The following is a 10,944-nucleotide window of genomic DNA, read 5'->3' as shown; positions in this document are numbered from 1 at the left end:
AACTTCCCTCAGAATCAATTTTCCTTCAAATTCAACTTCCCTCAGAATTAACTTACCCTCTGAATCAATTTCCCTTTAAATTAAATTTCCCTTCAAACTCAATTTCCCTCAGAATCAATTTCCCTTCAAACTCAATTTCCCTCAGAATCAATTTCCCTTCAAACTCAACTTCCCTCAGAATCAATTTCCCTTCAAACTCAACTTCCCTCAGAATCAATTTCCCTTCAAATTCAACTTCCCTCAGAATTAACTTACCTTCTGAATCAATTTCCCTTTAAATTAAATTTCCCTTCAAACTCAATTTCCCTCAGAATCAATTTCCCTTCAAACTAAATTTCCCTCAGAATCAATTTCCCTTCAAACTCAACTTCCCTCAGAATCAATTTTCCTTCAAATTCAACTTCCCTCAGAATTAACTTACCCTCTGAATCAATTTCCCTTTAAATTAAATTTCCCTTCAAACTCAACTTCCCTCAGAATCAATTTCCCTTCAAACTCAACTTCCCTCAGAATCAATTTTCCTTCAAATTCAACTTCCCTCAGAATTAACTTACCCTCTGAATCAATTTCCCTTTAAATTAAATTTCCCTTCAAACTCAATTTCCCTCAGAATCAATTTCCCTTCAAACTCAATTTCCCTCAGAATCAATTTCCCTTCAAACTCAACTTCCCTCAGAATCAATTTCCCTTCAAATTCAACTTCCCTCAGAATTAACTTACCTTCTGAATCAATTTCCCTTTAAATTAAATTTCCCTTCAAACTCAATTTCCCTCAGAATCAATTTCCCTTCAAACTAAATTTCCCTCAGAATCAATTTCCCTTCAAACTCAACTTCCCTCAGAATCAATTTTCCTTCAAATTCAACTTCCCTCAGAATTAACTTACCCTCTGAATCAATTTCCCTTTAAATTAAATTTCCCTTCAAACTCAATTTCCCTCAGAATCAATTTCCCTTCAAACTCAATTTCCCTCAGAATCAATTTCCCTTCAAACTCAACTTCCCTCAGAATCAATTTCCCTTCAAACTCAACTTCCCTCAGAATCAATTTCCCTTCAAATTCAACTTCCCTCAGAATTAACTTACCTTCTGAATCAATTTCCCTTTAAATTAAATTTCCCTTCAAACTCAATTTCCCTCAGAATCAATTTCCCTTCAAACTAAATTTCCCTCAGAATCAATTTCCCTTCAAACTCAACTTCCCTCAGAATCAATTTTCCTTCAAATTCAACTTCCCTCAGAATTAACTTACCCTCTGAATCAATTTCCCTTTAAATTAAATTTCCCTTCAAACTCAACTTCCCTCAGAATCAATTTCCCTTCAAACCCAACTTCTCTCTGATTTAACTTACCTTCTGAATCAATTTCCCTAAACTAAATTTCCCTTCAAACTCAACTTCCCTCAGAATCAATTTCCCTTCAAACTCAACTTCCTACAGAATAAAGTTTCCTTCAGAATCAATTTCCCATCAAACTCAACTGCCTTAAGAATCAATTTCACTTCAAACTCAATTTCCTTCAGAATCAATTTCCCTTCAAACTCAACTGCCTTAAGAATCAATTTCACTTCAAACTCAATTTCCTTCAGAACAAATTTCCCTTCAAACTCAACTGCCTTTCAAACTCAACTTCCCTCAGAATCAATTTCCCATAAAATTCAACTTCCCTTCAAAGTCAACTTCCTTCAGAATTAATTTACCTTCAGACTAAGCTACCCTCAGAGTAAATTTCCCTCAGAATCAACTTCCCTTCAGAATCAATTACCCTTTAAACTCAATTTCCATCAGAATCATTTCCCTTTAAACTCAATTTCCATCAGAATCATTTCCCTTTAAACTCAATTTCCATCAGAATCAATTTCCCTTTAAACTCAATTTCCATCAGAATCATTTCCCTTTAAACTCAATTTCCCTTAGAATCATGTTCCCTTTAAACTCAATTTCACTTCAAACTCAACTTCCTTCAGAATAAATTTACCTTCAAACTCAACTTCCTTAAGAATCAACTTCCCTTTAGAATGAACTTAACTTCAAACTCAACTTCCTTCAGAATGAACTTCCCTTCAAACTCAACTTCCTTCAGAATCAACTTCCCTTCAAAATGAACTTCCTTCAGAATAAATTTCCCTCCAAACTCAACTTCCTTCAGAATCAACTTCCCTTCAGAATGAACTTTCCTTCAAACTCAACTTCCCTTCAGAATGAACTTCCCTTCAAACTCAACTTCCTTCAGAATCAACTTCCCTTCAAAATGAACTTCCTTCAGAATAAATTTCCCTCCAAACTCAACTTCCTTCAGAATCAACTTCCCTTCAGAATGAACTTTCCTTCAAACTCAACTTCCCTTCAGAATGAACTTCCCTTCAAACTCAACTTCCTTCAGAATCAACTTCCCTTTAGAATGAACTTAACTTCAAACTCAACTTCCTTCAGAATTAACTTCCCTTCAAACTCAACTTCCTTCAGAATCAACTTCCCTTCAAAATGAACTTCCTTCAGAATAAATTTCCCTCCAAACTCAACTTCCTTAAGAATCAACTTCCCTTCAGAATGAACTTTCCTTCAAACTCAACTTCCCTTCAGAATGAACTTCCCTTCAAACTCAACTTCCTTCAGAATCAACTTCCCTTTAGAATGAACTTAACTTCAAACTCAACTTCCTTCAGAATTAACTTCCCTTCAGAATCAATGTCCCTCAGAATCGTGATGTTTTGGTCAATCTCGTGCCTTAATCCTTTTTTTATATGAAAAGAAATAGAATCGATAAGAAAAGTGTGTACAGTAATGCGTCACAATAAGGCCTGAGAGTCAATACAGATAACTATGCATTAAATTACCCTAACTAACAATTCAGTCTCTATCTCCATTGCTTCTCTGAGAATTACCTTGAAAGAGAAACTTGAAATGGTCCATGATTTATTACCTTGTAACTATCACCATGAACCTTTCTGATGATGGTACTTACCTGCAATTTGCAAGGGGCAGCAATGAGATATAAATCATTACCTCAGTTCGAATGGTTTCTGCAATTTGTAAGCTTTTTGCTTGTTCCCGTTGGCTGTCAGTTAAACCGGCTGCAGAAGAATTCACTGAGCTACGCATAGAGTTGGCTACGCGCGACGTAGCATACAGTGGAGAGTTTTACTTGCCCCTGTCTCTCCCCACCTTAGGTAGAAATTTATTCACATACTCATCCTCATGGGTAGTGATTATCCCATGCAAATGGGTTCACAAGCTAACCAGTTCCACTTGTGAGTTCATGGATAGCTAGCTACATAGTATAGATAGCCAGTTTCATCCATAGGCATGTTCGTAAGTAGCCGTTTTTACATGTAGCTAGGCTCATAGGTAGTGAGTTTTATATGTAGTCGGGCACTTATGTACCCAGGCACGCGTGTAAGTGAAGTCTTGGCTAGATGAATACATATGTAGAAGTTATGACCCTCGAGTTCATAACTAGCCGGTTTCATATGTAGCTAGGTCCATAGTAAGTGGATTTCCCATGCAGCTGGGTTCATATGTAGTTGGTTACACATGTCACGAGGGTTATAGATAGCCAGATATATAGGTAGCCATTTCTGCGCATAGGTGTGTCCATGACTAGCCGGTTTCATATGTAACTGAGCTCGTAGGCGTAGTGGTTTATATATAGCCAGTGTTACATGTAACTGAGTTTATGGTTAGCTGGGTTCAGACCAATACCCAGGGTCATAGGTGACTGATCCATCAAGCAGTAGGGTTTATAAATAGCCGGTTTCATATGTAAGTCGCTTCAGGATAGCCAGTTTCACCTATTACTGGGTTCATAAGTAGTCGGTTTCCCATTTAGCTTAGAGTTGTGCCAGCCGTGTGTCACACGATCGTACATAATTCATTTTGTATATATTATGCTTGTATCTTCGCTCTTCCCACGAACTAAAAAGAACCAGAATAAACAAGTCTGCGTTTCTCCTATGTAACATTGTCTGTTTCTCGAACATGTAATTTCCTGTTGTCTTGAGGTTTTGTATATAAAGGAAGAGTGTTCTATAATAAATTAACTCAGTTGCTTTCACACTGCCTTTGAGTTCACAACCTTCTCTCGGCCCGTCACAGTGTATAGGTACCTGGTTTCCCTACAGCTAGGTTTATAGGTACCCGGTGTCACGCGTAAGCTGGTTCATGAATATCCGGCTACATAGGTAGCCTATCTTACACACAAGTGGGTTTTTATGTAGTATGTTTCACAAATAGCTAGATTAACTATAGTCCATTTCTTTTAGCGATGCATATTTGCACCGACTCGCGGCGGTGCCCTTTTAGCTCGGAAAAGTTTCCTGATCGCTGATTGGTTGGACGAGATTATTCTAACCAATCAGCGATCAGGAAACTTTTCCGAGCTAAAAGGGCACCGCCGCGAGTCGGTGCAAATATGCATCGCTAAAAGAAATGGACTATAGTAGCTAGTTTCCAGTGAAACCTGGTTCATAAGTATCCAGATTTGTAGATAGTTGGTTATAAAGGCAGTCGGCTTCACGGTTAAGCGGTTTTGCAAGAATTGAATTTGAAATATGTACAATAACCTACAAAGTTATCAGAACCGGACATCCAAAATACCTAAGAGAATTGCTACATATTGCGCAGCCAACAAATCGTGTTGACACGAGAATAGTTACAGATGGTTTCAAACTATTGAAACCTAGATATATGTCTACTCTAGGCTCTAGAGCCTTTAAATATGCGGCCTCGAGACTATACAATAAGCTCCCACTAAACATCTGAATGACTGAAAATATGAAGGCTTTCAAGAGGAAACTGAAGACTTTCTTATCCTGTGGGCCGTTTGGGAGTGACGATTTAACAGTAAATAAGCAATATGAAATGCTGAATACTCTGAAAGAACAAGGTAAAATGACATTGGAGGTCCTGTAGAGAGAGTACGACCGGAAAAGCAGCAGTCAAAGTAAAAGTAAGTATAGTGATAGACATGAAAGCAATGAGTCGTGAATTGTGGTGTTTACTCTCCGCAGAGTTTTCTGGGTTATTTGATTTTTATTTTATGCCGGCAATAGAAGGGTATAGATTCCTGGGTTTAAGGTTTATGGGTTTCTAGCATGAAAGGGGTTTAATAAAACCTTAAAACGAATAGATTATTAAAGGTTTAGAGGTTTAAAGGCCGTTCGTGAATGGCAGAGGCAAGGGACAGTGACAATGCCCTAGAGACTGACCCCCTCTCCACCCAAGCTAGGACCAGGAAGGCCCAGGCGATGGCTGCTCCTCAAAAGCCCACATCCTTAGTTCAAAAGGATTGTGAGGTTACAAACACCACAAGAAGCTGGACTTGAACCCCAGTCCAGCCGATTGCTAGGCATGGACGTTTCCAATTGACTAGGAAATTCCTATGTAAAGATAGCAAGGATATAAGAGCCGGGAACAAAGAAGAGATAAGTAACAACCAGCGCGCAAAACGCGTAATAATTATTCGGAAAAATGTACGATAATTATACTAAAATGTAGGATAATTATACGAAAAATATACGATGTTTATACTAAAAATGTACGATAATTGCACTAAAAATGTACGATGATTATTCTAGAAATGTACGATAATTTTACTAAAGTGTACGATGATTATACTATAAAAGTGCGATAATTAAACTAAAAATTTACGATAATTATAATAAAATGTACGATGATTATTATAGAAATGTACGATAATTTTTCTAAAATGTACGATAATTATACTAAAAATGTATGATAATTATACAAAAAATATACGATAATTATACTAGAAATCTACGATAATTATACAATAATGTACGATAATTAGACTAGAAATGTACGATAATTATACAAAAATGTACGATAATTATACAAAAAATGTACGATATTTATACTACAATGTATGATAATTATACAAAAAATGTACGATAATTATACTAACAATGCACGATAATTATACTAAAAATATACGATAATTATACTAAAATAACGATAATTATACAAAAATGTACGATAATTATACTAAAGATCTACGATAATTATACTAAAAATATACTATAATTATACTAAAAAATGTACGATAATCCCACACACACCAAAAAATACGAGAGTTAAAATTTTCGAAATTTACTTTTACACATCAAAGACAAAACCATTTTCCGAAAAAAAACTTGAATTATAACAATGCACCGGAAAAACACACAAGAAAAAACTCCGCCAAACTTTTTGGAGTTTATTATAGTTTTTATCGCATCCTTCTGCGAAATCTCTCAAATAACTTATGTAGTTTTAGTTTCCCTGGAAAGTTGTAAAAAAAATATAAAAGTTGTTATTGCTGGAAAACGTATTTTGTGAGAGATGTAACATTGGATAATTGCGGTTATTAAAATGAAGTCTATTCTAAGAGAGAGAGAGAGAGAGAGAGAGAGAGAGAGAGAGAGAGAGAGAGAGAGAGAGAGATTATTATTTTTATTATCATTATTTGGAGAGAGAGAGAGAGAGAGAGAGAGAGAGAGAGAGAGAGAGAGAGAGAGAGAGAGAGAGAGAGATCTTATAATTATTGATTAATTCTATTATTATTATTATTATTATTATTATTATTATTATTATTATTATTTGGAGAGAGAGAGAGAGAGAGAGAGAGAGAGAGAGAGAGAGAGAGAGAGAGAGATTATTAATATCAGCTAATATTATTATTGTTATTATTATTATTTGGAGAGAGAGAGAGAGAGAGAGAGAGAGAGAGAGAGAGAGAGAGAGAGAGAGAGAGAGAGAGACTTCGTAGGCCAACCCCGTAAAGGCCGAATTGCTTACAGTTCTCCTCGTAAGGAAAGCTATAGTTTTAGGATTAAATCCCTGTTCTTAGCAAGTTTATTGTCGTAGGAATAGTATCCTATGTCCTTTGGGACTCACCATACTCGACTGACTACCACATACATCTACTTTGATATAAATATCACAATAACAACAACAAATGCACCCGTTTCTAGTTCACTGCGGGACAAAGGCCTCAGACATGTCCTTATTCATGTCTGGGTGTGGCCAGTTTTCATAACCACGCTGGCCAACTGTGGATTGGGGATGGTGGAAGATTTTTTTTTGTCTGATCACTCACAGCAAACCAACCTAGCATGGATGGCCCTGACTAGTACAGCTTTGCTGATCATGGCGATGCGCAAACCCTTTCACCACATTGAGGTATCCCCACTGAGAAAGGGAAATATATATATATGTGTGTGTGTGTATATATATATGTATATATATATATATATATATATATATATATATATATATATATATATATATATATATGTATGTATATGATAAATTTTGTTTCGTGGCCAAGCGATATGGTCTATGTCATACAAGTATCCTGGACCAGGGTTCGAAACCCGGCTAGTCGGATACTATAGTCTTTGAGTGATTTCGCCTGGGGCTCTGATCCCGAGGTCGTTAAGCGAATCCAGACTTCAATGTAATAAAATATATGGCTTATTTGAAATATATATATATATATATATATATATATATATATATATATGTATATATATATATATATATATATATATATATATATATATATATATATATATATATATATATATATATATATATATATATACCTTGCCACGAAAGTCCGTGGCCTACGCAAGCTGTGTGTTGAGATATTCAGTAATGTGACTGTCCAGGTAAAAGTTATTCAGAATCTTTGTATGAAAAACTGTGTGTTTGTGTGTGTGGGTGTATGTGTGTATGTGTGTGCAAGTGTGCATGTAATTGTATCCCTGTTCAGACATATTAACAAATACTGCACTGGACAGAAAGACCATTTTGTCGCAGGTAAAGCAATCAAACGAACTTGCTCTAATACTTCGCTGAGCAATTTACTCTGTTTGAACGTTAAATTCACCTTGAAGTGAAGGAACCAATTACTTCGGAAGATTTATGTGCTGCCTTCATAACCAACTCGATTTTGCTGAAGTTTTTAAGGGGGTCCATGACCCCCCTACCCCCTGCCCCCCTCCTGAGGCGAGCTTTTTTGGGGGGGTTGCAGTTGTTCCAAAGGTTGATTTGGGATGTTATGGTAAAAGGGTAATTTGGGTTGGGACTTGATTGTGGGGTTCAAGTTTGATGAGAAAATTATAAAAATTGCCAACTGGGTGACCCCTTCCAGGAAAGAGGATCAAAGAGAATGGAATTCATTGGACTTTCTAAAGGAGACCTGGTATTATAAAGTATTAAGTGGCCTTTCCAGCACATACCCTCAAATAAACATAAACAAGTCACCTTTCCAGCACATATCCTCAAAGAGATGGGATCAAATGCCCTTTCCAGCCCAGACAGTCCTGGAAATAGAATTGGATGGACTTTCTAGCAGAGACCTGGAATTATAAAGAATTAAGTGACCTTTCTATTATATACCCTCAAATAAACATAATCAAGTCACCTTTCCAGCACATATCCTCAAAGAAAGGGGATCAAATGGCCTTTCCAGTCCAGATATTCCTGGAAATAGAATTGAATGGACTTTTTAGCGGAGACCTGGAACTATAAAGAATTAAGTGACCTTTCCAGCATATGCCCTCAAATAAACATAATCAAGTCACCTTTCCAGCACATATCCTTAAAAGAAAGGGAATAAGATGTCCTTTCTGTCCAGGCAGTCCTGGAAATAGAATTGATTTGACATTCTAGCAGAGACCTGGAATTATAAAGAATTAAGTGACCTTTCCAGCATATGCCCTCAAATAAACAATCAAGTCACCTTTCCAGCACATATCCTCAAAGAAAGGGTATGAAATGCCCTTTCCAGCCCAGATATTCCTGGAATTAGAAATGATTGGACTTTCTAGCAGAGACCTGGAATTATAAAGAATTAAGTGACCTTTCCAGCACATAACCTCAAATAAACATAAAGAAGTCACCTTTCCAGCACATATCCTCAAAGAAAGGGGATCAAATGCCCTTTCCAGTCCAGATATTCCTAGAAATAGAATTGGATGGACTTTCTAGCAGAGACCTGGATGAAGTCACCTTTTTAGCGCAGAACAAGAAGTAAACTGAATTGGATGCCTTTCCTTACAGAGACCCAGAAGCAAAAAGAATTGAGTGCCCTTAATAACTTGAAAGAAAGGGAATTAAATGCCCTTACCAGTCCAGACATTTCTGGAAAGAGAATTGAACGCCATTCTTAACTCAGACTCTGTGGGAACTAGGTTAAAGGGGTCGTTGCTAAAATTTGCTAAATGGAAAAACGTAGCCAGCATTTTGCTTTTATGTCTCACCCAGCCTTTTGGAAAAGATGCATAGGACATCTGCATTGGTTAAAGGATAACCTAGATGTCTTTATCTAGTCTAGGATTAATAGGATAAATGCAAAAGGACATTCAAATGTCCTTACCATAACAAGGATTGATGAAGCATTGACATCTGGATGAACTGTTTTCGGTAAAGATTGACGATAACTAAGAAATACATATGACTTTTCTTTCAGATTAAGAAATTTTCAATCAGGATTTAATGATGGGACGCATTGATGACTTTATATTGATTAATGGTAGTCTACAGTAGAAGGACAATTTGATGATATTATCTGTCCTGGAACTGAAAGACAGAGAAGGGCAGAAGAAGCCCAGTTGTTGATGTCCTTTTGAAAGAGGGACAAATGGACGCAAAATTGACCATCTGTATAGATGTCTGAAGGAACGAAGAAAAGGGGACACCTAATTGGTAGAAAGTACAATAAGGGGCTCTTGGTTCTAGTCTAGATCAAGCTATCTGGACGTCCACAAATCCTAATATCCAGTAATAGATACATCTGTATGCATCTCAATTCTTCACAAACTATCTATTAGCTCCTAGCCTACCTACAGAAAGAAATTTATCTGAACCCGATGACAGGTTTTAATCAGAATCAAATAACTAAAACTTGATTCAAATCTAAGAAATCCAGTCGATCGTTCCGCAGTCTGCGAAATTGCCTCAAAATCCAGAGCCAATACTTTAGTGAGATCCAATTAGTAAACGACAAGGAAATCTATGAATGGAGATATTCGTAGCAGTATCAAAGTCTATTCAAAATGCAGTAGTATTCCTCCAATTGCTTTACTCAGATGGGCATATCGACAAACGTTCAGAGGAGAGACCTTCACATGCTGAGAAATACAGGATATACGTCCAACGGGTTGTCGGACGTAACGCGAAAACCGATGCACTGACAGACATGTAACAAGGAATGACAATTTATATATAACATACATGGACTTTTAGTTAGGAATAACTAGTTGTGTGTAACAGACATGATCTGGTAACAAGGAATGACGTATTATCTGTAACAGACATGGTCTCGAGGCTACGAATAACAAGTTGCCTGTAACAGACACTCTGGTAACAAGGAATTACAAGTTATCTGTTACAGACATGGTCTTGTAGCTAGGAGTAACAAGTTGCCTGTAAAAGACATGGTCTTGTAGCTATGAGTAACAAGTTGCCTGTAACAGACATGGTCTTGTAGCTATGAGTAACAAGTTGCCTGTAACAGACATGGTTTTGTCACTAGGAATAACAAGTTGCTTGTAACAGACATGGTCTTGTCACTATGAATAACAAGTTGCCTGTAAAAGACATGGTCTTATAGCTATGAGTAACAAGTTGCCTGTAACAGACATGGTTTTGTCACTAGGAATAACAAGTTGCTTGTAACAGACATGGTCTTGTCACTATGAATAACAAGTTGCCTGTAAAAGACATGGTCTTGTAGCTATGAGTAACAAGTTGCCTGTAACAGACATGGTCTTGTAGCTATGAGTAACAAGTTGCCTGTAACAGACATGGTTTTGTCACTAGGAATAACAAGTTGCTTGTAACAGACATGGTCTTGTAGCTAAGAATAACAAGTTGCTTGTAACAGACATGGTCTTGTAGCTATGAATAACAAGTTGCCTGTAAAAGACATGGTCTTGTAG

Source organism: Palaemon carinicauda, chromosome 34 (assembly GCF_036898095.1).
Source record: "Palaemon carinicauda isolate YSFRI2023 chromosome 34, ASM3689809v2, whole genome shotgun sequence".
Taxonomy (NCBI): domain Eukaryota; kingdom Metazoa; phylum Arthropoda; class Malacostraca; order Decapoda; family Palaemonidae; genus Palaemon; species Palaemon carinicauda.
Note: the sequence above shows the minus strand (reverse complement) of the source record.